We start from the raw sequence: 26,580 nt of genomic DNA, 5'->3' as shown, positions 1-26,580 counted from the left end.
AATTACTCATAACTATTGTAGCGCCAACCCAGGTCTATTCATAATGATGTAATCAATTTTAATTAGCTGTAACGATTTCATAAATATGTCAGTTATGTAAAGTAAATTACATTTCTAGTTTTTCAGGACTATTCCATAAGCTATACTTTTTTGGCTTATGACATAGATGTTTTTACCTTGGCAACATGGGGCCTTCTTTATTATTTGCACATTCACAGTCTTCTTGCTGTGCTCTTTATTTTCAGGCTCAGAGTTTCTGTCTATGGCCAATACATTCAGAAACTTGATGCAAATCTGAATGGTCATAATTTGTAGCTATATATTTTGGTAAAGGGGATGAGGTATATACATGTCCCAGTGATTCAGAAAAGCTATATTCAAAAATGCAAATAAGTCAATTACATAAATTGGACTCCTTTGTGCAGATGCACAACTTGATGGGTTCAGGGTCGGGGCTGAGGAATATAGAATATGGCCCCCATGAAACAAAAATTTTAGACAACTCCTTCAATACGGGGCTATGATAAAGCGCAACTTTTAAAGTGTAAGAAACAGAACACCTTTGTTAATTCTAATCTCTTGCTGTTACTAACTACACTCTCTATGCTTTAAGTCTATAAGTGTTTTTTGCCAGTTTTTGAATATCAGGATTTCTCTTATTTCGGTGGTTTTATAAGTGTAGTTCTGTATGCATTTTCTTTGCCCCAGTCAATTGCTCTTCAGCACTTAAACTCAACTCAGTGTTACCTCTTCTGGGAAGCCATCCTACAATCTGTCTGCTGAGTTTTCAGAAAACCTCATCTGTGCTTCTGACAGCAAAACATTCTTATTCCATATAAAGTGTTTCTTGGGGTCGACAGGTATTGTTTATCTCTGTGTGGAGGTCTGGCCCACAGGCAAGCTCATTTGTTTCACTGTAAGTCTTCACAGTATTTGAAGCAATAATTAACACCTGGGACATTTCACACAAAAGCCCAGATACCTTGCTTCTCAGGAAAAAAACATATAGCCAGGAACACTGGAGTGACACGGCAAAACTTGTTAGGGCTGAGTAGGTGCTGTCTCGCAGAAGGGCGTGACTAGTTGCTCTACAGTTTTCAACAGCCCCACACAGCTGGCTTTCTACCAATTTGTACATTTCAGTTTCCTTAGCAATGTAAACTAAAAGCTGTTCTCCTAGCATTGTTAAAATGTTGCCTCTTTCTCTTACTTGAGTATTTATTAGGTATTCCTAAGCAAGTCACTTACTCTTCTTGTTACTTATTTTGCTTTTTGTCAACACAACAATAACAATAGCATTACCATTATTATTTCATAATAGGGTGATTTTTAAAGGTTTAAACATGTAAGATGTGTAAAAATATTATGTAACTTTAATTTCAGTATATATAGATATAGCTCTTCTAAATATCATATTAAGACTAAACCTAGTGCTTTCTAGCTAAATGTTAAAATGTGTCCTTTTATTTTTCAATATAACAATACAAAATTGATACTATCAGTGTAAAAATTGCATTTGAAAATCATTTTATTGAAGAGATAGAATTACTACAAAATAATAAAAATAATGAATCAGCAGAATATATATACATTTAAGACATATCTATTGTTATATATAGAAAGAGTATTAGTGGGAGGATTGGACAAAAGGAATTTTTCACCAAATAGTCTACATGGATATAATTTCTGTAAAATGATTTAAAAAACACACAAAAATTCAAAAGTACATTGTTGTGACTTTGGTGACCATAACCTTCATGACTTAGAAAGAAATGATTTAGTGGAAAGAAAAGTAAACTATATACATGGTTTATTTTTAAAAAGCTGGGAATCAAAATGATCACAATCAAAAAATATTTATTACTCAAGTCAAATTAAATATAACACAAAGGAAAATCTATACTTACATAAAAGAAACAATGCTATGACTTCATGAAAACCAAAACCTACAGAAAAACTAAATATTGAAAGATAACTTACTTACTTAATAAAAACTAAATATTGAAAGATAACTTAGTTAAATATTTAAAGATAACTTACTTACTTAATAGATACTCTATGTCACAGAATGTGACATAGAGTATCTATTACATGTAGAATTTTCTAGTAGATGCTCTGTATATAAAAAATATCTCAATACATATTAAATATTTTATGGAGTAATTGGGACAAACAATAAAAATGTGGAAACATTTTGTTTAGTGTTTTTTTATTTACTCTAAAGACACATTTAGAAAATGCAACATGCACAACTAAAAACAACTTCTTAAGGTGTATTGTTTCAATTTTAACACTTTGTTGAACTGTTTTGATGTAATTAGATTCAAGTTTTTTCAAAAATCTATATAATAAAAGCCTAAGCGACTGTTACGGTGGAATGACCTGAACAACCAGTCACTATGATGCACACTGACCCCCAGGGAGCAGATGGTCAATGCAGAAGCTGATCCCTGGTGATCAGTATGCTCCCACAGGGAGAGCACCACGCAGCCAGAAGCTGGGCTCATAGCTGCCACATTGGGAGCCTCTTCTGACTCTGCGGCAGCACTACTGAGAGGCGTCAGCAGGCACAGCGGGCCGGGATGAGTGGCGCAGTGCCCTGCCCTGATTCGGGCTCCTCCCTGGCTGTCTGCCACTTGGAGCACTGCTACATCCCCTGAGGGGTCCCAGACTGCAAGAGGGATGTCCAACTGCCGGCGTAGGCCCGATACCGATGCCATTCTCTATAGAAGGCAGTCAGTCTGACCAACTCAGTGACTCAGGGAAGCACAGGGAACTCAGGGTAAGCCTGCCTCCGTGCTTGACTCACCCACTCAATGGTGTTCACATGACAGACTATGGTGGCCCAGACTGTGCACATGCAGAAGCTGCTGAAGCTCAAGCAGCAGGCCATGCAGCAGCAGAAGGCCATCCAGCCACAAGCTGGCAGTTGGACATCCCCCAAGGGTCCTGGACTGTGAGAGGGCAGGGGCCGGACTAAGAGATCCCCCTCCTCCAGTGCAAAAATTTTGTGCACCAGGCCTCTAGTATATTCATAAATTTTTTTTTTTTTCTTATAGAGTTATTTTCCCAACAAACATTTACTGTGCTATACTCTGAAAGTGCAATCAAGCATGTATGATAATTTATGACTCTAGGACACAAGACATGGTGAAATAGTTTATTTTCTTTTCAACATGGATTATCAGAAATGAGGCACAATCATTCTCTCTAATCTATTGAATGATGAAAGTTATCTAGCTGTTTTATGACCAATATTTTACATTGGAAAATTAGTGTTTGTAATCACAGTTGCAGCATTCAATAGAAACTGAAATTCAATACACTTCTGGTTCATGATTTATGTTCTGATCATACCTGCAATTGCCCTAATCCATTGTAACTCAGACTAATTTTGCACTTCTTCTCCAAGTGTTTCTGATCTCTTTTGCCTGTGCCCTTCTCTCTCTCTCCCGTTTGTATTTGCTCTATTTTTTCTTTTTGTAGAAGCTTGTTAATGTTGTCAAGGAAGCATAAACACTTGGATACGTGGAAACATAGAATTGTAACAATCTACTCAAGCTTTTTGACATGACAATCAGTTTCCCTTCTCTTATAAGAAATATGTTAACTTTTAACATATTTGACATGACAATCAGTTTCCCTTTTGACATGACAATCAGTTTCCCTTCTCTTATAAGTTTCCTTTCTCTTATAAGTTAAAACTCATTATCTAGATTATATCTTCTCTTTGATCATGAAAAAAAGCTTGCCTGATTCAATCTACACTAATAAAAGAGAAAGATGCAAATTGACCAAACCTTTGTGATGCCCACCAGCCAATCAGAAGTGAGTATGCAAATTAACCCAACAAAGATGGCAGGTTAATTTGCATATGCAGGTGTCCAAGTGGCCGGGGGTGGGATGCTCCAGGCCTCTGGGCAGAGTGGGAAGGTGGAAAGGTGGCTCCAGGCTGGAACAAAGGTAGAAAGGCAGCTCCACCCAGAGCGAAGGCGGTCCCAACAGCCAGGGGAAGGAAGGCCCATTCTTGCATGAATCTTTGTGCATCGGGCCTCTAGTAATGTTATAAGCACAGTTTCCCTACTATTTTTCTCCCACAAACTTTCCAAGCCAAAATTTCCTCAAATATATATTGAGAAGTATTATCTTTGAAAGTTTGGACACTTAAAAACAACAGAAAAGAATGTGCTTCTAATCCATATATACAAACATTCACATGAATGAATGAATGTTTGGGACAAGAACCCAAATTAATATTTGCCATTGCACTCATGTTGGATAGCTTCTGGTTTGGAAGAGGTTGGGTTGGGATATGAAGAGAGAGGAAGATGAGAGAGAGAAAGAGAGAGAGAGAGAGAGAGAAAGAGAGAGAGAGAATTTGAATGAGTGGGTTCTAATTGTAACACATTATTTTTAAAACCATGGAGTGATGGAGTGCACATCAGTAATGCTTAAAAGACATTTGAAAATATGTATCTAAAAATCAAGACAGAGTAGTACAGGTCTAGAGGTAAGTATTTGAGAATTATCTTTATAAAGGTACAGGAAGATTTCTAAGGTAGATGATTGATAGGTAGATAGATAATAGATAGATGATAGATAGATACATAGATACATAGATAAGATAAATAGATGGCATATAACATATAATCAAAGCTATCCATGAACTGGCCCATGCTTGTTTCTCCCTCTGCTTCTTTCCTTCAACTGACCCTTTGAACATATTGAACAACTTGTAATACCCTAGATTTGTCATATTTCTTCAAAATGCTACTTGGAATGCCCTCCATATTAACTTTCTCTACCCTAATTCCTAGAAAACTTCTACACTTCATTTAAGACCCCATTGGAAATCTGTAACATTTTCCATGAAATGAGAATAAGTATCTCTATTCTTTGTTCCTCCACTTTAGTATTTATCACATTAATTTCAGTTGTGTGTTTAATCATCTATTTGCTCTTGGGCTTCTTTAGGGAAGGTTAGATCTTACTTATCTATAACAGAAGCAAATTTGCAACAAATTTTCTGGATAAACATATTAACCAATTTATTAGTTAAAAATTTAACAGGCCTTTCTCTAGCATAAGTGCTTTGGCAAGTATTCTCCAAAGATTTTTGCAAGAATTCTCCATTTGAATTGGGTATAAATAATTCTAACTGTTCTTACCTGGAAATAGATTTGATTTATTGAAAGTCAATTTTTAAATAAGTTATAGAGAAATTGCAGAGTAATTCATACAACTCAGCTGTAACTCATATAATCTCAAATTTTCCTCACAGTAGCAATCAAGATTATCAAGACATAGAAATAGGCAGGAGAGAATGTTTTCAAATATATATATGAACTATTACTTCTAAACTTACCTTTGATGATATCAATGTAATCTCCCATATAATTGATCCAGATTTATGTCTGTTTGACATTAGCCTAGTGCCTGCCATGTGCCAGGCACTGTGCTACTTGCCCCTGATGCATACCTGATGTTTCCTAGGAGACAGGTTAAGAAATTAAAATCGCATTTTGCACTAACAATATAAAAGATTGAAAATTTTTCAGAATAAACTGCTAATGAATGTTATCTTGTGGCTGGAAACATCATCAGTGCACTTGATGAATTCCACTTAGGTTTAATATAATGTTCTTGATTTTGAAGTTTCTATTCATACTATAAAATATGTACTCACTGACATTGGGCTTCCATCCAGTTTTTCCATTCAGAGTATGAAAAACAAGGGGGAAAGTACAGAAAAAGAACCCATTGTCTTTGAGAAAATCTCTCTTTGCTCTTAAACATGATATTCTAATGAGAAAAAAAATGCTTAATGGGAAAACTATAAAATGTAAATGTGTCCAAAAGTTCATCTCATATGTAGTCTATATTTGCAAACCATCAGGCATGTTTAAAGTTACATTAGTTTGAATAAATTACAATCTAATACTATAGGTATTTTTCCCTAAAGGAAAATAATGTGATGAATACAATATAATTTAACAGATGCTTTTTATCATAAATAATTTTATACAATGAATGATTTTACCCATGCTTGTACTGTTTCACCTTGGATTTGACTTTATAGACTGAGCAACTAAAGGGTTTGTTTGCATGACTCTCAAGCCCAGAAGTAGCTATCAGCTTGGATTCAAAGACAACTCCAGGAGAACTCCTATGGATTTGGCTCAAGAAGAAGACAACAGAATAACTAGCAGTTAGAGAGTCTGGCACCATCATGCAGGGTTTTTCTGAATCCAATAAAGCATTTGGATAGTCTTGCTTCTTCCTCATCCTCTCTCAGAAAACTGAGAGAAATATTTTGAGGTACTTTGTGACAGATTAAATAAATATATTGTAACAGTATGGCTTTCTAGAAACTTTTGTGGACTCAACAAGTTCCCAGAGAGAAAATAAGTTATATATTTACCTGGGATTTCTGAAATGCCTATTTTAAATACAATCCAACCTTTTTACAGTAAAGCAAGATGGATATTATTCCCATCTCACAATTCAAAATCACCCATTTGGATCCTCAAATCTACCCATGTCTTAAGGAAACATTCAATATGCTTGTCGCTAATAACAAATACAATTAGAAATAAATATTTAAAAGTAAACAAGATTTCTTAGACATTTGGCATTAGATAACACACGTATAGGCAACCATATAATCAAAGAAAGAATCAGAGCAAAATAAAATTTAGAAGGTAATAAAAAGGAGATTATGAACAGCAAAATATCTGTATTTAGTGAAAATTATATTCTTTCATTAAAATGATAAAAAGTTTATATTTACCTAAAAATTTTGTAAAAAGGGAATTCATCAAAATATATAAAAGACTTTAAGAAAAAAGACTAAGTAAAGATAAAAACTGAAAATAATAAAAATCAATAAAATAAATAAACATATTTTAAGTCATTTTAAAAAGTATAGAAATTAGAGTATATTTCAGGATTGATAGACACAGGAAGAGCACACCCTGCTCCGTCTCTCTCACTGAATGCCACTGTTACACCCGGATAGAATGTACGGGACAGCAATGTGAGGACTCAGAAAAAGAAATGGTAACATGTAGATCAGGGAAGAAGACCAGAATTTGAACTACCACTGAACTAGTGAAAAGTTTGTGATTTATTTTCTCACCATATACACTGACTCTTTACCCTCCACCCCCATCTGCACTCAACAAATACTAAAATCTAGAAGTGGCCACCTGTGCAAAGACATAAACACTTCTAAAAGCATCCCTTTAGTTCTAGCTCAAAAAAGAGCAATGGAACTCCTAACACTCAAAGATTGTGATGATTTCTCATTTAATTTTTCTCTACCCTCTCTAGTCCTGGTTCTCAAGCAATCCTATGGAGGTGATGACCTCAGCAGCAAGAAAGCCATAGCAGTCAAAATTCCAAGGAAAGGCCACCTTCCTCTCCAACCAGTGAGCTGCAGTTCGGAAAGTGTGAGGCACTCTCTCACCCATTTGCTCTTTTCTCTCGCTCTCTATCCACCTGCTACTTGACCTAAGATAAGTATGCATTTTTGGAATCACACAGCAGAGCAAGATAGCTCAAGCACACACTTTCTCACCACAGGATTAAAGGAACGAGCAGGCACCAGGGAGACGGCAGACACTGATGAGATCCATATCAAGTTCTTAGGAAATAGTCTGGCTCACTTAGGAGTTCTACATGCATGGATCTGACCCTAATCAACAAACTGAAGATTCTGAAAACTGAACTAAAAGGTAAGAAAACACCAGATCCTAGCATAGTCACTGTATTAATTTCCTACTGTACTTTAGCAAATGAGTAGTTTGTAACACACTTTTTTTTTTTTTCTCGCAGTGTTGGTGGTCAGAAGTCTAAAATGAGTCATATGGAGTTAAAATTATTGTGTTGGCAGCGTTGGTTCCCTACAGAGGGTCCACGGGAGATTTGTTCTCTGCTCAAACCAACTTCCAGAGACAGCCAGCGCGCCTGGCTGGTGGTGACCTCGCTCCAGTCGTCTGCTCTCAGTCACATCTATTTCTGTAGAGAAATGTACCTTTGCCTCCCACTTAGATACTAGTGGTTATATTTAGTGTCCACTTGGAAAATCAAAAATTATCTCCAAATCCTTACTTTGATACATCTCCAAAGTCATTTTTGCCATGTGAGGTAACATCCACAGGTTCTGGAGAATAGGAAACTGATATAATGTTAAATGTCAACTGTAATTGAAAAAAAAAATTCTTTTAAAATGTTTTCAGAATGGACTAAAATAATTATCATTGGCCAAGCACTCACATTCACTGAGTGTAGGTGGTATAATCTATGAGTAGGTCAGTCTGCTGAAAAGTGTAAAATTCAAAGTAAATAATAAAATTTATTTATAAAAAGTAAACAGTTCTGACTTGATTGGACATAATTTTAATGAGAACTTATTTATCATAAAAATATCTCAGTATTCTACCTAAATTTTGAGATGGCAAAAATATTTTAATATGATTAATAGATAAATGTATTGTGTACTTAGTATACCGAGAGTAATATAATAACATTAGTCTAGTTACATTATACTATGTAATAGAAGTTTATTTTTTGTAAAAAATATATAGTCTGTAATACATTGAAATTTGTATTAAGGTGTGTGGTTCATTTAAAAATTTGGTGTATATTATTTTAAAATCAATATTAAAGTTTATTTATTGCATATAAATTCTTTACTCAGAGATATAACTACATTAATCTTCAAGAAAAACACTATGCTTTTCATGGCAATTCATATAATGACATAGTTTCCAGGAAGATTTTTTTTTTTTTTGTTTTTTGGTAAAAAGTGACATTGCCTATACTGACATGTCCCTGGCAGAAATGATGCCCTCTTAGCTAATTTGAGTAAAAAATACTGCTGTAATATTTCACAATTATTAACTAAGGGTGCACTGAAAATAATCAAACACAATTAGAGTTTCTGCCTCAAAAGATTGCATTAATTGCTATTGGACTCAAGTTGGCACTAATATTGAGACAGAAGGAAATACCCAGAATAGCAACAATATACCTCAATTGTCTCCCAAACAATTCTGTGTATGTGTGTATGTGTTTGTATATGTGTGTGTGTGTGTGTGTGTGTGTGTGTGTGTGTGTGTGTGTGTGTGTGTGAGAGAGAGAGAGAGAGAGAGAGAGAGAGAGAGATGTGAAGAGAACTTGGGATAAAATAATTTTATAGAAATTGAAAATCTTTGTGTAAGCCTATTTTAAGAAACTAGGGGATTGTCCCTCAGCCCAGCCTGTACCCTCTCCAATATGGGACCCCTCGAGGGATGCCCCACTGCCCGTTTAGGCCCGATCCCACCGGGATCGGGCCTAAACGGGCAGTCGGACATCCCTCTCACAATCCAGGACTGCTGGCTCCCAACTGCTTGCCTGCCTGCCTGCCTGATTGCCCCTAACTGCTTCTGCCTGTCAGCCTGATCACCCCCTAACCACTCTGCTGCCAGCCTGTTTGCCCCCAACTTCCCTCCTCTGCCGGCCTGGTCACCCCTAACTGCCCTCTCCTGCAGGGTTGATCACCTCCAACTGCCCTCCCTTGCAGGCCTGGTCCTTCTCAACTGCCCTCCCTTGCAGGCCGGGTGCCTCCCAACTGCCCTCTCCTGCTGGCCATCTTGTGGTGGCCATCTTGTGTCCACATGGTGGCAGGATCTTTGACCACATGGGGGCAGCTATATTGTGTGTTGCAGTGATGATCAATCTGCATAGTACTCTTTTATTAGATAGGATAGAGGCCTGGTACAGTGGTGGGGGCCAGCTGGTTTGCCCTGAAGGGCGTCCCGGATCAAGTGGGGGTTCCCTTGGAGTGTGGGGCGGCCTGAGCGAGGGGCCTGTGGTGGTTTGCAGGCTGGCCACGCCCCCCTGGCAATGCAAGCGGAGGCCCTGATATCTGGAATTTATTTTCCTTCTACAATTGAAACTTTGTAGCCTGGAGCAGAGCCAAGCCTGGGGCTCCCTCTGAGGCTGGCAGCCATTTGTGTTGGGGTTATAATTGAAACTTTGTTGCCTTAAGCAGGTGGGCCCAGCCAGGGTGTGCGGAAAGCTTTGCTTCCCCTGTTGCTGGCGGCAACCCTGGCCTGCTCTCTCAAGCTCCAATCTGCCGCCATTTGTTTGAATTTGTTTACCTTCTATAATTGAAACTTTGTAGCTTGAGTGGAGGCTTAGGCCTGGTCAGGGCAGGCGGAAACTTGGCTTCCTCTGTTACCTAGGAAACCTTGCTCTCTGTGGCTGTAGCCATCTTGGTTTGGGTTAATTTGCATACTCACTCTGAGTGGCTTGTGGGCGTGGCTTGTGGGTGTGTAGGAGGTATGGTCAATTTGCATATTTGTCTATTATTAGATAGGATTACATATCAACTTTACATTATGGAATCAAAGAAAGAAAATTTAAATGTTGGTGAGATATTTAAGGAAAATGCATATTTAAGGACACTTCCACAGTATATGTTATTCTTTTATTTTTATATTACTATGCATCTGTAGAGCATAAGTCTAACAAAAATAAAATATTAAAAGTCAAATATCAGAGCCAGATAATTTCTCTGTTTACTTTAGGATTCTGGAAAGGTCAGTAGTTGAAAGAGCAAAGGTTTGAATCTTTTCAAATGTTCTTTTCAAGGATCTATTCCTCAACCTCCTCTTTTATTCTGCCTGTACCTTCATGCTTTCCTTCCACAAGCAAGTATCTACAAAATCACAGTGAATTAGCATTTTCTAAATTCTGGGGATATAAATGTGATGGTAAAACATTTTAATGGTTGTCAATAATCTAAAAGTGATCTAGCTCCCTGTTTTCCAGTTGTCCTTGATGTTGTGGGAAGTGGAGTCATTTGTAAAGAGTAAATGGGATGTAAATGAAAGTAGGTCTGTTATCTATACTAATAAAAGCCTTGGGGGTGATCAGGCCAGCAGGGGAGGGTATTTGGGGGCAATTAGGCCTACAGAGGAGCAGTTAGGTGTCAATCAGGCCAGCAAGGGAGCATTTAGGGGGCAATCAGGCAGGCAGGTGAGCAGTTAGGAGCCAGCGGTCCCGGATTGTGAGAGGGATGTCCAACTGCAGGTTTAGGCCCAATTCCGCAGTTGGACATCCCTTGAGGGGTCCCATATTGGAGAGGGTGCAGGCTGGGCTGAGGGACACCCTCCCCAGTGCACGAATTTCGTGCACCCGGCCTCTAGTAGAAGAATAAGAAGCTAGGAAAGCCCTAGCCAGTTTAGCTCAGTGAATAGACCATTGGCCCAAGAACTGAAGGGTTTTGGATTCTATTCTGATCAAGGGTTTTGGATTCGATGCTTCCATCCCCTGCCCTGAAAGCAACCTTTTGGTGTGTCTCTCTCACATCGATGTTTCACTCTCTGTCACTCCCCCTCCCCTTTACTCTCTCTAACAATTAATGAAAAAATATCCTTGGGTGAGGATTAACAACAACAAAAAATTTGTAACTTTGCCCAGCTGGAGTGGCTCAGTGGTTGACCATTGACCTATGAACCAGGAGGTCATGGTTCAATTACTGGTTAGGGAATATACCCAGGTTGCTGGCTTGATCCCCAGTGTTGGGCATGCAAGAGGCAGCCAATCAATGATTCTTTCTCATCATTAATGTTTCTATCTTTCTCTCCCTCTCCCTTCCACTCTGAAATCAATAAAATATGTATTTTTTAAAAAGAAGCTAGGAAAATTCCAGGACAAGTGGAATGGGGAAGCTGAGACAGATAGTTAAACAGCAGTTTGTGTCCATCTAATAAACCCTATCTTCCCTAAACCAAGACACTTAAGAATAAATGGTTTGCACTTCTCCCCAGCTAGAGGGTAAATAGTTTAAATCACCCTACTCAGGGAGACAGGTAACAGAAATCCAATTAGTGCCATTGACCAACCACACCCAAGGACACAGATTAAGAGAATAAATCTCATTTTGGTACATCAGCATAAAGCTGATGAATATTCTATTAATTCTCCCTCCCTTAAGTTCTCCCCTAAGCGTCCAGCTTTTAAAACTCCTGAAAAGAAAGGTCCTAGTGTGCTCTCCCTCCAGGGAGCATGCCAATTCCATTCCCTTCCTCTTATCCTCTCCCACCCCACCCCAATATCTAAAGGACTCCACGAGACTCGCAACCAGGGGAACAATGGGCAGTGGCAGCTCTTCCTGGGCTAACCCCCTGAACCTGTCTCCAAGACCCCACTTTCCCCCCTTTTCTCTGACTTCCCAATGAGCTGTCAGCCCAGCCTAGGCTCTCCTGTTATTTCAATGACCTTGCTTATTTCTCTGTCCTAAGTACATTTTTGCTGTGGTCAATAAATTTTACTTGCTTTTCTACACTTTGTCTCTTGATTGAAATCTTTCCTTCAAGAAGACAAGAACCCAGGTCTCCTCCTCTCCTCCTTGTCTCCTCATCTCCCAGGTTACATCTTTTTGGTTTAAACTGTATAACCCAGGACTTCAGGGCCATTGTCTCTCTCAAATGGCCTGCTCCTCGCTTGGAGTGTATCTTTAATAAATCCCACTTTGCTTTACTTTTATTTTCGCTGACCTTGAAGTTTTTTCTGCATAGATGAGAAGAATCAAGGTCTCAGTCAGTAACCCCAATCAATACCAAGTCTTTATATAAAGAAATTGTGAAACAATATCAACCATTACCTTGCAATGTCTTATTCATATGTACAAATGCATAGAGTTAACACTTTAAAGAGAGCAAAATTCCTTTCTAGGTAAACAGAGGGTTTTGTTGCAATTCTGATTTAGATGTAAATAGAAGGGAAAAAATTAGAACATTTTCTATGCCATTAGTAGAACTAAAAGTCTCTGTCAAGGTTAGTTCAGGTTTTAGGAGGCCAGCATCTGAATTAGTCAATTACCCAAATAATAAATAGAATCCCCATAGAGGTCAGTTCTTATTAGAAATAGATTCTGAGGCAGTTTTGCACTTAGACTCTACAGCAATCTTGCACCTGTTAGGGGTGGGAGGGAGAAATAGAATAGTGGAAACCAGCTATAGTTAATAAGAAATATTAATCATGCTCTGTTAACAGTAATTGTTTTGTTTTGATTAAAGAAAGCACATTCTGACCTGGCTAGGAGTGGTACAACCCCTCCCTCCCCTACCTGGGAGTTAACCTCGAAATGTGTCCATTTTTCTTATCTGAGAACTGCCTAAAACAATGGAGTCCCATTGGTGCCCACCCTTTGCAGTGCCCCCCCCCCCCCCGCCCCCAGCCCGCATTGCCTGTAATTTGTAATCATTTTACCCATTCTTTTTCCTTTTGCCTACTGTCCCGTGTAACCTTTGTCCTTCTACCCAATATAAGCAGCTGGCTTGTGGTGGGGTGAGGGTGGGGGTGGGTAGAGCAGATTTTTGTGGATGACTTGCTACTCTGCCATGCTGCCTGCAATATATGAATTAACCCTGTCTCTTCGTAATTGGCTCAACTGGAACGGTGAGCTGAGGTGTTTTCCCGGGGGTTGTGTCTCGCAACGCTGAAGAATGAGCTCCCAGGACCATAAGACTTAAGCAAAAGTGTGGAAAATTTATTACCAGCAGGTTCAGACTCCCCGCAAGGGGAGGGGGACCCAATAATGGGCTGCCCTGAAAGCCTTGTAGTCCAGGGGTACATATTTGCTACAAGCCTGCTTCTATATTTATCTGTGTCCTCACCTGATTGATTCCCTCAACTGTTTTTGCCCAGCAGCAGACCTGAACTTTCCCTGTTTCCATGTGTTCTTTCTCTGTCCCTGTGCTGAACTTTTTCTGTATCTATGTGTTCATACACCTTGTTGCTACAGGCCCTCCCTTGTTTTCCCGTGCCTCCTGCTTTGAGTCCAGAGACATTTTATTGTTTCTGAGTGGTTGGTTCCTGTGGTTAGGCTGCTCAAACTGCCATGTCTGCCCCTGCCTATGTTCCACCCGCCTTTGTTTCCCACCAGACCCTGCCCTGTCTGCCTGCGTTTCAAGTTAACCCTCTCAGTAACAGGCAGCCCGGACTCATTCGTTGTCCAGTTTCAAACCCTTTTTATTTTAGGAAGCTTGTGATTGTCTTGTTCATCCCAAAACATCACTGAATCTTATGCAATTTTACTTCCTTTATGTAAACCTTAGGCCTGCAATGTGGCAATAAAAAGCACACTCAAGAGTAATAGAAAATATTGGGGAAATAGTAGTTCAGCCTGAGTGACATAATGTGAAATGCATTTCACTTTCACCATGTGGAGAGAAATAAAGGTTGTTGATATAAGAAATATCCAAACCTATAGAGAATTTTTATGAGTTTATTTGAGCCAAACCAATGACAATTACCAGCAATCAAAATCTCTATGGACTGAGAAAATGCTCCAGAGAATAGCAATTTTCCAGTTTATTTTACACTTTAGAATCAAAGGAGGAGATATGAGGAGTGTTACATAAAATCTGTTGGTGATAGATTAAGGGGGTTGGAGAAAGCAAAGTGAGGAAATCCCTGGGATTGGATAAAAAGTAAAATGGAGAAACACATACTTCTTTTGCACTGGTGGGTATAGGATAGTTAACAATTAACATTACTGCACATAGAGATAGTATTTGGGGAACCGGATAACAATGAAGAGTTTTGTAGTTTCATGCTATGGTGTGGTGTGCCCTGAGGGGTCTGGAAAAGAAGATACCTCCTACCTCTCCCATGATGCCTGCAATAATGGTCCAAAGAAACATTATTTTTGATGCAAAAAAACTCAGTCGAAGGACTGACTTAGGTCAAGATTGACCTTTGTCAATGAGCTACAGGCCTAGGAAGTGATTACGGGCAATAACTTTCTTTCTTTTTTTTTTTTTTTACTGAGAGGAAGGGAGAGGGATAGAGAGTTAGAAACATCAATGAGAGAGAGAAACATCAATCAGCCACCTCCTGCACACCTCCTACTGGGGATGTGCCTGCAATCAAGGTACATGCCCTTGACCGTAATCGAACTTGGGACCCTTCAGTCCACAGGCCGACGCTCTATCCACTGAGCCAAACCAGTCAGGGCACAGGCAATAACTTTCTGTTAGAAATTTTTATGTTCAGATCATCCCATGTGGTTACTCTTTGTCTCTGAGTTTGTAGGGCCCACCTGATCTTGTCACATTTAGTATGTGGCCCCTTTTTGGTCCACTGGTTATCACATGTTATGCAAAGTACCAACAAAATAATATTCTGAGCATGCTTTGTATAAATGAAGGCCATACTGACACAGGACTCATATTTTAATTTTTTCAAGTCAATGCATTTCAGGGTTCATATTTGAAATCTTAGTTTCTCAGAAGATTTATTTCTCCTCACTTCTATGTACAAGGGTATATATATATACACTATTTCTTTTAATATATTTTTATATTCAGCCATGACAACAATGAAAAACCACTTTTAAAAGTATGCATATGAAAAATGCACAAAACTAAACATTTATGTGCCTAACCCAAATTTGACTTAATTTTATAATTCTTGAGTTCTGGTTTTCTTTTGACTTTCATTTTGAATCTACTTTACATCTTTGCATTGTTAATCAGTTCCCAGTACTTCTAAAGTTGGAACGGAGGTGTTAAATATCTGCTCTCTATGGCAGGTGCTGAGGAAAATGTTCTATTGTTATTGAGCTGAATGCATATTTGGTATAATCTAAATTTCCTTTTAGCACTTATTTTAGTTCTCTAGCTTGAGGAATTTTGCAACATCTAGACCAAATACTGAAAATATTTGTGATTAGATGCTCTGTAGGGAGGAGGTAAATCCTGAAAAGGCTCTTGGTAATACAGAAACTACAAAGAAGCCGAGGTAGGGTTTTGCTCTCTAATCACTGTGATGTCCTCTTGGAATTAAAGACTATGAAGCACTGGTAAAAGCAAGCTGGGGAAGGGAAGGAGAAAGAAATGTAACTGTGGTTTGCATAATATTGGATTTCAGTAGTATTGTATCCAATGCTAAAAAATCCAATAGAGTTGCTAAATATCAGAAATATCAAATGGTGTCCTAGCTGGTTTGGCTTCGTGCATAGAGCATCAGCCTGCTGACTGAAGGGTCCCGTGTTCGATTCCAATCAAGGACATATGCCTGGGTTTCGGGCTCAATCCCCAGTAGGGGGCATGCAGGAGGCATCCAATCAATGAGTCTCTCTCATCATTGATGTTTCTATCTCTCTCTCCCTCTCCCTTCCTCTCAGAAATCAATAAAAGTATGTATTTTTTTTAAAGTAATATCAAATGGTGCTTTCTTTGAAAGAATAATGTTACTAATTAAAGTTAATAAAGTCTGTTTGACTTTTGAAAACTCAATAAATGTCAGCATTGGTGTTTCTTAAAAAAAAAAAAAATCTGCCAAGGAAGTAACTGCTTAGGTCTGCAACCTAAGGAACTTATGCCACCAAAGTTGCTATTATGAACTTATACAGAGAGAAGGATTAGAAAACAAAAGTTAGTGATGGAATATTACTTATATTTATGTAAATATAATTGACATACTATATAATAAAACCCTAATATGCAAATAGACCGAACAGCGGAACAACAGGTAGAACGACCAGTTGTTATGATGTGCACTGACCACCAGAGAGCAGACAGTTAACACAGAAGCTGCCCCCTGGTGGTCAGTGTGCTCCCACAGGGGGAGCACTGCTCAGTCAGAAGCTGGGCTCACAGCTGCCGAGCATAGTGAAGGTGGCAGGAGCCTCTCCTGCCTCCGTGGCAGCGCTAAGGAGCAGCAAGTAGGTAGGCAGTAAGGAGCAAGGGGTCCCGGACTGCTAGAGGGATCCCAGACTGCGAGAGGGATGTCCGACTGCAGACCTAAGTCAGCAGTCGGACATCCCCTGAGGGTCCTGGACTGCGAGAGGGTGAAGGTCAGGCTGAGGGTCCCCCCCCCCAAGTGCACAAATTTCATGCACTGGGCCTCTAGTTAAAATTAATAATATAAAATACTTCTATAATATCTAATGTATCTTAGTGGTATTATTATAATTAGCTAGTTAATATAATTAATAGAAAGAGAGAAAAGGGGTGGTCAGACATTATAAGCATGGTCATCTGGGCAGTTTCAGCAGGAAGCTACAGCTTTACACTCCCCAGGAGCCTTTGGTCAACTCCCTGCAGATCACTGGAGGAAGGGATGATCAAAGCGGGAGATGGGTGCACATGCAGGGAAGTCAGGGTGACACAGGAGAGGTACTTGCCTGTTAGTCTTGCTTAGGGAATAATTGATTGGATAGAGGATGGTATGAAGAAATGAAACTGACAGCCAGTGGGTCTGAGTGCCTGTCATTACTTGAGCCAATTAAGCAGTGACAGGGTTGAATCATATCTGAGCACTTATTCCAATACTTATGAGGGAGAAGGACAAAGCTTACATGGGAAAGTAGGCAAAAGAAATAAGAATGGGAATAATGGTTACGGGTTACAGACAATGCTGGCTGGGGGCTGCAAAGGGTGGGCACCAACAAGACTCCATTGTTGGGCAACAAGGTTGTTAATCTTTCCATGATGATAGGCAGTTCTCAGATAAGGAGAATAGACCACATTTTGAGGTTAACTTTCATGGCAGAGGCGGGGGGGGGGGCGTGTTGCAGGGGTGGGGGGGGGGCAGTTATAAGTCTCCCAGCCAAGAACAAAACAATCATGGTTAACAGATCATTAATATTTCTTATTACTATGTCTACTCCCATTATTCTATTTCTGCCCCTAACAGAAACTCCAATCCCCAAAGAGTTCCCTTCTCTTGTTTGCATTTGTGCTTGCTCTTGCTTTGCTTTCTCACTTGCACTGGCCTATTCTCTCTCCAGAGCCATGTGGCCTTAAGCAGCTGACTCCATATGAAGGATGCTGGACTGGACTGTACTTTAATATGGAGCAGAAATTATGGCCCTGATGAAGATGAGATTTAACTTCCTCCATGGCAAAGGACAGAGATGGAGCCTTGGAGGAAAACCCCCTTAATTTTACATCATCAATAAAGCTTTCCACAAAATCCCATGCTCCCATAGGGGCCTCCGGATATTTTTTTCTCATAGTGCCCCAAGAACTCCACTTCTCCCAATAACATTAGCAGTGGAAAAGGATCAATACTATAGATGCTGAAAAAGGCACATGAGAGTTATAGTTCTTCTGTCTCTATTTCAACATTTGTATGATCAGTGTTTATATTAGACATTTAAACAGAAGAGAAATGGTATCTCATTGTGGTTTAAATTTTTTCTTTCTTAAGTACTAATGATGTTGAGTATCTTTTATGTTTTCTTTTAAAAATTAAAAAGAAAAACACGTTTTTATTGATTTTTTTTTTTTTTATAGAGAGAAGAAGGGAGAGCGAGAGAAGATAGAAAGATTGATGATAGAGAAACATCAATCAGCTGTCTCCTACATGCCCCTACTGGGGATCAAGCCCACAACCCAGGCATATGCCCTGACCTGGAATCAAACCAGCAATCCCTTGTACTCAACCCACTGAGCCATGCCGGCTGAGTGAGCATCTTTTCTTTTCCATATTTGAAATCCATATGTCTTCTTTGGTAAGTAACTGTTCAAATTACTTATTCACTTACTCAGTTGAGTTGTTTGCTTTTTTTATAATAAAGCCTTGGAAGTTCTTCTTCTTTTTTTTTTTCCAAGTTCTTTTTATAATCTAGGTAAACATCTTTTATTATATATGTGACTTGCAAATATTTTCTTCCATTTTTTGCCTTGTCTTTTTACTCTTAGTTTTGTTTTGTGTTTTTTTTTTTAAAGAACAAAAGTTCTTAATGGTATGAAATCCAGTTTATTTATTTTATGAGCCATAAGTTTGTTATTATAGCTAAGAAGTCTTTGCCCAACGGAAGGTTATAAAGGTTTTCCCCTGTGTTTTATTCTAAAATTTTAGAGTTTTAGGGTAAAATTTAAATCTATGATCACTTTGTGTAAATTGTTATATGTGGTCAGTGAATTGAATTGAAATTGCTTATTTTTGCATATGAATGTTCCAGTACCAGTGGTTAAAAAGACTGTAATTTTTCATTTAATTGTTTTGCCCTTTTTTTGAAAATCAATGACCATAGATGGATGGGTGTATTTATGTATTTATGTATTTCACCCCATTGGTCTATTTTGACAGAAACTTCACATAGTCTTGATTACTACAGTTCTATAATAATTCTTCACATAAGGTAGGTAATGTTCTCCAACATTGTTCCAAGTTGCTTTGGCTATTCTAAGTTCTTTTTCTTTCCATATGAATTTGTAATCAACTTGGTAAATTCAACAAAATGATCAAATCATTGATTCGATACTCCCTCCCCTAGGAACTGACTTTTAGGCCACTTCACAATGGACATTCCACTTGCTTAGACCACATTCCATTTGCTAAGACCAATATCCTTCCCCTCTGGACCTTTCTAAGATCCAGACCCACCCAGAGAATTCTCTGCCCAGAAAAAACCCACCTGTAAAATCTCTGACTCCCCATCCCTGGGTGCTGCTGCCATTGTTGGGCTCACCCCATCTGGTATCTAGCTGACCTAATAAATTTATAATCCCTCACCACTTTGGCCTCATGCTTTTCTCCTTTGGTGACCCTAACATTGACATTTTAACATGTCTTCCAATATATGATGGTTTTCCCCTTCATTTATTTAGGGTCTCTTTAACTTGTTTCAGAGTTGTTTTATAATGTGCAGTGTACTAACCTTGTACATATTTTATCAATATATACTTATTTTAATTTTCATGCTATTATAAATTTTATGTTTTTAATTTCAATCTCTAGTTGTTTATTGTTAATAAATAAGGCAAGTAAAAGAAATAAAAAGCATTCAGATTAGAAAGAATTAAAAATGTCCATATTTACAAGAAAAATGATTAATTGGGGTGTTCTGACTGTTTACATTTCATGTGATTATTGAGATCTTTAGGTTTAAGCCTTTTGTCTTGCTATTTGTTTTATATCCGCCCTATATATTCTTTATCCTGTTGTATTTCCTTTTCTGTCTTCTTTTATTTCTCTATTATGATCCTACTTTATCTCCCTTGTTGACCTATTTACTACAGCTTTTTGTTGTGTTTAGTGATTTCATTTATATGATACATCACTAATACATCGCATTTTGCCTTAAAGTAATATCACACTACCATATAAATAGCATAAGAAATTTACAACAATTTCTATTGTCCCAACCCAGGCTTGTGTGTTACTTTTAACATATATATTATGTGTACATACATTACTTATATTTTTTACTTAAAGACATCTTTTAAAATGATTCAAATTGTAAAAATGCTTACTGTTAGGTCTGATCAAATAATTGAATCAACACCCCCTCCCCTGGCAACTGACCTTTAGGCCACTTCACAACCAACATTCCCTTTTGCTTAGACCACATTTCACTTGTTAAGACCATATTCCACTTGCTAAGACCATTATCTTTCCCCTCAGGTTCTGCCCAGGAAAAGGCCACATAGAGTCCTTTAAAATTTCTGACTCCTTGTTCCTGGTACTGGCCCTGTTTTGGGGCTCAGCCCATGTGGTTTTCCAGATGACCTAATAAATTCATTATTCTTTACCCATTTTGGCCTCATGCATTCCTCCTTCGGCAGGAGGCAGATAATCTACCAATATAGGGGTAGATTAGATAGATAGATGATAGATAGATAGATAGATAGATAGATAGATAGATAGATAGATAGATAGATAGATAGATAGATGATAGATGATAGATAGATGATAGGTAGATAGACAGATAGATAGATAAATAGATAGATGATAGATAGATAGATAGATGATAGATAGATAGATAGATAGATAGATAGATAGATAGATAGATGAGATTCTCTCAGATTATTATGGAGCCTCAGAAGCCCCATGATCTGTTGTCTGCAGATGAAGTCCCAAGGCAGCCAGTGGTTTAGTTCTAGTTCAAACCTGGAGACCTGAGAACTAGGGGACCCAGTGGTATTAGTTCTGGTCTGAGTCCAAAGTCCCAAGGGCCGGGAGTACTTACCACATAACTAAGAAATTCAGTTCCCATATGTATGTCCAAAATAAATAAAACGTGTTCATATAAAACACTGTGTGCACATGTTCATAGTGACTTCATTTATAATTCTCCATACCTAGAAACAACCCAAATGTCCTCCAACATGTGAATGGATACACAAGTTAGACACATCTTTGCAATACAATTCTAGTCAGCAATAAAAAAACAATGAACTCCTGATGCAAGGAAAAACATGTGACTGCATTATAAGTGAAAGAAGGCAGACTCAAATGAATATATAATGTATGATTCTGGAGAAGCATTTTTTCAAAGGAGCACAGGGAGTTATATTGTGTTGATGTAACTGATTTACATCTTGATTGTGGTGGAAGTTATAGAACTGTATTCATTTGTCAAAACTTATAGGACTATACAATAGGAAGGATATTTTAAAAAGCATTTATCATCATCATTATTATTACAGTATATTAATTGCATCACAAGAAAAATAAATGAAGAAAAAGAGAATATTGATTTTGAAATAAAATAAAAACTTTCCTGCCTTAGCCAGTTTGGCTCAGTGGATGGAGTGTTCACCTAAGGACTGAAGGGTCCCAGGTCAATTCCAGTCAAGGGCGCATGCCCGAGTTGCAGGTTCGGTCCCCAGAAGGGGGCATACAGGAGGCAGACAATCAGATTCTCATCATTGATGTTTCTATCTCTCTCTTTCTCTTCCTTCCTCCCTGAAATCAATTAAAAAATAAATAAATAAGCAATGAAAACAAAAACTCTCCTAAATATAATTTGCTATATTATAAACACCCACCCAGCTTGCTTGCTTAAGAATCAAATTTGAGGCCGAAACCGGTTTGGCTCAGTGGATAGAGCATCGGCCTGCGGACTCAAGGGTCCAAGGTTCGATTCCGGTCAAGGGCATGTACTTTGGTTGCGGGCACATCCCCAGTAGGGGGTGTGCAAGAGGCAGCTGATCGATGTTTCTCTCTCATCGATGTTTCTAACTCTCTATCCCTATCTCTTCCTCTCTGTAAAAAAAAATCAATAAAATATATATTAAAAAAAAAAGAATCAAATTTGAGCCGGGTCAGTGTGGCTCAGTGGTTGAGAGTTGACCCATACACCAAGAGGTCACCGGTTCGATTCCTCATCAGGGCAAATGCCCGGGTTGTGGGCTTGACTCCTGGTGGGAACTGTGCAGAAGGTGGCCAATCAATGTTTCTCTCTCATCAATGTTTTTATCTCTCTCTTTCCTTTCTATTTCTCTAAAAATCAATAAAAACATATTTTTTAAAAAAGAATCAAATTTGAGTCTAAATGCTGACTAGTAACTAAGAAGTTTGTTTTAATAAAAGAATATTCTTGTGAAGAATTAAATAAGAATATTAAATACTTGGTATGTAAAAATTGAAGCATCTTACCAGAAAACAAAAGGTAAATGTATTATTATTGTGGTTATTATTATTTTACTATTATAATTAAGAGACTAAGTACATAAAAAGGTATTTGGAATGTCAGAGTAATCCTTTTTTTCAGGGCACAATCTCCCACCAGAGCACAGAACCCCTCATTGTTATCTTGTTGCCCAAATACCAACTCTATAAACATTAATTGCTAACCATCTGGAACCCACCAGTGTAAAGAAGTATTAGTCTCTTCATTTTATCATCACAGAGATTTCCCTGCTTTGCTTTCTTTTGCCTTCCTAATCCACCACCAATGAATTTCATGTAACCCTCTAATGTCTCCACTTTTTATTGTAATGCATAAAATAAACTACAAAACTTCCATGCTCCAGAGCATTTTCTCAGTCCATTGAGATTTTGCTTCCTGACAATTGTCATCAGTTTGGCTCGAATAAACTCATAAAAATTCTCTATGGGTTTGTATATTTCCTATGTCAATACTTGTTTTATTATTCTTTTCAAATCCACTTAAATTGTAATCACATACATAAACATTATTCTAGAAGGAAAACTAGGAATTATATAGTCTAATCATTTGTGTGGTATGTCATTCCCTTTCACTAAATGCAGAACAAAGTAGAAGTAACATACCATACAAATCTGTGTTTAATCTAGGCCATCCTACTATTACACTATGTATTATGACATCAAATTTGTTACCCTGAGATGAGGAGACCTCAGTTCTTGACTTCTTCAGGTAAAGATTTTAATCAAGAGACAAAGTGTAGAAAAGAAAGTAAGAATTTATTGACCGCAGCAAAAGTATACTTAGAACAGTGAAAGAAGAGGCAACAGGAGAGTCTAAGCTGGGCTGCCTTAACTCACTGGGAAGTCAGAGAAAGGGGATCTTGGATATGATTCAGAGGGTTAGCCCAGTACGAGCTGCCACTACCCATTGCTCCCCTGATTGCAGGTCTCAAGGGGTCCCTTAGAGGTTATGGGATATGTGCCTGTGCGGGAAAGAGAAGGGAAAAGGATTGGCACAGGCATGCTCCATGGAGGGGAATCGCACTGGGGCCTTCATTTTCAGGGGTTTTACAGGGTGTTTAAGGGAGGTTTTAGGGGAGAATCAATAGAATATTCATCAATAAAATGAAATTTATTCTCTAAATTTGTCTGTCCTTGAGTGTAGTTGGCAAATGGCACTAATTGGATTTCTATTATCTGTCTCTCTGAGTAGGGCGATGTAAACTATTTACCCTCTAGTTGGGGAGGAGAAGTGCAAATCATTTACTCTTAAGTATCCTTGGTTTAGGGAAGATCCAATATAGTAGGTGGCCAAAATACTGTTTAACCATCTGCCTCAGTTTTCCTATTCTGCTTGTCCTGGAGTTTTCCTAGCTTCTTACTATTCTATAACAATTTTAGAACCTTCAAAAATATATTTAAAAATAAGGAAAACTCCTTGAGCTATGTAGACCTAGTATTATTTCATTTCATCTATATAAATGAAATTCCTAAGGATTTGAAGGCAAAAACATGAAGATTTTCATATAGAACATGGAAAGACTGAGAAAAGTAAGCGAAGGTATATTTCTAACAGACTGGTGGTATTGTCGGCATACATACAAAAAATAGCTATAGAATACCTGTAAAATAACTCAAAAAGATTGAATCAAAATGCCTAGTTCCACAGGATTAGATTGGGTGAATTTGTTTACTTTTATGAATCACATCATACTCATTTTTTAATCAGAAAGGCTAACTCATAGTACCTACCACAATTTAGGCTTTCTAAAGGTACTAACTACTACTAATTACTGAATTTAATTCAGTCACCATACAAGCCATTTTATGACTAAAATGATGTCTTACTCATAAATATTGCTATAATAATTTCTGGAAGTGTTAAAATTATGGACTTGCTTTGTCTCTGGAATTAAATTGACTGATATGCTTATATGATACAGACTTTTCTAGATATTAATAATAAATTAATATAACTGTTTAAATTAGTTTATAATGCAGGAACACATATAAATAAGAGTTAAATTATAAGACAAACATACAAATAAATATAGACAGAGGAAAGAAATATATCAACTATGTAGGTTAATACTGCTATGAGTCAAAGCCTAACGGGGAAAAAAAGATTATACTCTGATTCTATATTAAAAAGAAGTATCTCAGTTTTGATAAAAGATATTTTCCTGAAATTATGTGTTTAATATATTTGGTTGCTCAATATTTATATAAAAGCCTTGAAACACATTATGAATATTGCTTCTAGCAAAAAGTTGATGCTGCTAAAGCATTATGTCCTTCACCATTGTAGGACAAGAAATTTTACTGACCTTGAGGCTGGTAATAATTGCATATTAGTATTGTGGTTGTTTATAAATGAAGACCCATTAATTTTTTCATATATTATTTTTCCAACAACGTATTTAATCAATTTTTTTTTCCATCTTGTTCTAATACTGACATCTTGCTAAGCCCTTAAAATTACCTTCGGTTTATGGTATGAAGCAAAAACCTTCCTGATCTTGGCAAGGGGAGATGAATTTTCACCTAAAAATTTTATCTGATATTGTTTATAAGCTAAATATATTGAAATAGTGTTTGCCTTCTAATTTACCCAAAACAGCATCAGAAACAGTTGGAACACCCCAGACTCTTGGATGAGTTTTCATTTTTCCTCACACCATTTCAAATAATTGGCATTGATACAAATGTTTACTGCTGAGTATAGTGTGCCTCTGGGTAAATTAGTGAACCATGGCTACTTATTACAACATCTCTAAAATGATATCAGAAAATTATTTCTTGAGAAATCAATAGTTTTTATGATGATTATACTTCTTTTTAGAAGTGATGCCACATAAGAATACTCTATTGGCTGTACATATACCCACAAAATGCATAGTACTTATATAGAAGTTGAAGTTTTCACTGTTCAAAGGCAATTGGTAGCAGACCAAACAAGGGTAGGTGGTAGTAGGATATATACCTCTCAGAAATAGGTCAGTGTCATGCATATAACAGTGCTTTCCTCATGCTAAGTTCAGGGCACTAAAGCAAAGTTAAAGTTCTTAAATTCTTACAATGAAGAGTAACAACAGGAAAAAGGATGTCTTCCCTATAAAAGGCTTAGTTTCTCAAAGGCCGATTATTTTGGTCTTGCCTTAAACCAAATAATTTAAAATCTTTAGGCAATGACTTCTGAGAAGCTATAATGGAGTCACAGAAGGCAACTCTATTAAAAATACCGGTTGGGCTAATAGCTTGCCCTGTGTCATGTGAAGTGGTGTTTTGTGAATTCAATTTCCCTGCTGATATTTTTAGCTCCATGTCCATCACTTAGAAAGGATTTCCATCTCTATAGCCAACACAGTTTGCATTTTCTATCTTAGCCTAGAAATCAATTGAAAGTAATTGAAAGAACAGGGAATTATATTTGTGCCTATAGAAGACTCTCAGCAGTTCTGCAAAACAGTAGAGAAGACCTTCATTTGCCTGATCACATTTCCAAAAAAATCCAAACTTCAATCATTTATTGCAGTTAGAAGGATTTCTTTGCTGTCGCCCAAATATGGCAGATAAATTCCCATCCTGTACTTTTGTTTAAAATGTCCCATTATCTTTGGCTGACATTCAGTCTGATGAAGCAGTAGAGTTAATACTTAAAGAGTATCCACCCTGAAACCAGATAGTCTGGATCTGCGTCATAAGGTTGTCATTACTATATTTTGGAAGGCACCTGACTTGAGACTGTTTTTATATACATAAAGTGGAGATAATATTACTTTCTCAGAAGGTTGCTATAAAATTTAACCACATAAAATATGTGAAAATTTAAAACTAAGAGCCAGCACACAGTAATTGCTATGTGAGTATTTTTTTCCATCTTTCAAGTGTGAATTTGATCAAATAATGTTGCCTGTTATAGTCAATTCACACTTTGAACTCTGAATTTCTAAAGCACTGACAATATCATATACATGTACTTAGTAATTTACTAAATGTTTCATTCATTTCATCACTATGTAAAGATACTATTAACACTAAGTATTTTTTATTTCTATAATTAGCTCACTATAAGGCAAATAATGGACTCAAATTATTTTTTATTGGTTGATTGATTTATATGACCTATTTATAAAATTGAAGACTATATTTCATTGCTAGTGGCTAGAAAAT

This window comes from Eptesicus fuscus, chromosome 11 (assembly GCF_027574615.1).
Source record: "Eptesicus fuscus isolate TK198812 chromosome 11, DD_ASM_mEF_20220401, whole genome shotgun sequence".
In the NCBI taxonomy this organism is placed as follows: domain Eukaryota; kingdom Metazoa; phylum Chordata; class Mammalia; order Chiroptera; family Vespertilionidae; genus Eptesicus; species Eptesicus fuscus.
Note: the sequence above shows the minus strand (reverse complement) of the source record.